The sequence below is a fragment of the Octopus bimaculoides genome, chromosome 12, assembly GCF_001194135.2.
Source record: "Octopus bimaculoides isolate UCB-OBI-ISO-001 chromosome 12, ASM119413v2, whole genome shotgun sequence".
NCBI classification, from domain to species: Eukaryota; Metazoa; Mollusca; class Cephalopoda; order Octopoda; family Octopodidae; genus Octopus; species Octopus bimaculoides.
In genome coordinates this window covers 29,065,250-29,066,843 of record NC_068992.1, presented here as the reverse complement: position 1 = coordinate 29,066,843, position 1,594 = coordinate 29,065,250, and positions in this window count along the sequence as shown.

The window sequence follows — 1,594 nt, the reverse complement described above, 5'->3', positions numbered from 1 at the left end:
CAGCCACACTTAAGTGGCAATATACTACACTTTATCGTGCAGTTACTGTTAATACTTCACTTAGAGAATTAACATATATATATATATATATATATATACAGTGCGATTTAACACGGGCTCCCTTGACGACAATTTAACTTCCATTTGACTAAGGTAGCTAGCGGTTTACCTCTCGTTTGGTAATTACTACTTCCTGGATATGTAGCCTGGATTTTTATCTACTCCATTCCCTAAATGTGAATTTTTATTCGCATACACAGAAACCCCAGATGCTAAATGTGAACTATAACATAATTTTTTTCAGCTTATTAAACTTCGATATGGGAAACATTTCCAACCTTCTGCTTCAATAAATCACTATTGTTCTTCAAATTTTATTTTTTATACTTTCTACGGATTGTTCAAAACTTACTAACTTCCGACACCTTGATCCTTGAATCTTGCATTTATGCATATTTTTATTTATATTTTTGCAAAAAATAGATGACACAGTCATAATATTTGAAGGTAAGCTTTTCATAAAAGTTATTAACTACTTTAAAAAGTCTTAGAAAAATAAAAGGATACGAACGTTTTGGAATGAATTCTTCATATTGTGTGTGTCAGCGGTTTCGTCATTTCATTTTTCAAACCCACGTATAATGGAGCAATCTGTATAAAGAGAGTTATCTTTAACAGTGATGTTGAGTATTTCCGGTTTACTTTCGGATTTAGAATTCTTACAAAATATTCTTATTTGCCTTTCGTAGTTAATCACTTTTTACATTGAATGGGGGAATGTTTTGATTTTTCCACATAAAATGAATGTCTATGAGGAATATTTCTAAAAGACGAATTCTTAATTTGTTGTTTATGCACTCACTCTCACATGAAGAATTTAATTTTGATCCTGTTAGACCGATGTAGCTCTCATTGCATTGGTAGCATGTGAAGCAGAAGATGATATTTTTTGTTTTGCAATTTATGATTGCATTAAACTTCAATTTCTTCTCATTCTTGAATCTGCTGATCGTTCCCTGATCAACTTTTATCTACATTATTTCTTCTTCATATGAATTTCACCTTTCTTTGGAGTCTTTTGAGATTTGGTCTTGTCTTTGGCCGATGACAATTTGTGATTCTTGAATTATTTTTCGGTGAGTTGATAAAACTTTTGAGATTGATAGATCTATGGTAGGTAGGCAAACAGACTGACAGATAAGCTGGCAGACAAATAGATAACATAAATGTTGTTGTTGTTGTTGGACTCCGTCGCTTACGACGTCGAGGGTTCCAGTTGATCCGATCAACGGAACAGCCTGCTCGTGAAATTAACGTGCAAGTGGCTGAGCACTCCACAGACACGTGTACCTTTAACGTAGTTCTCGGGGATATTCAGCGTGACACAGTGTGACAAGGCTGACCCTTTGAATTACAGGCACAACAGAAACAGGAAGTAAGAGTGAGAGAAAGTTGTGGTGGAAGAGTACAGCAGGGTTCGCCACCATCTCCTGCCGGAGCCTCGTGGGGCTGTTTCGCTCAATAAACACTCACAACGCCCGGTCTGGGAATCGAAACCGCGATTCCGTGACCGCGAGTCCACTGCCCTAACCAC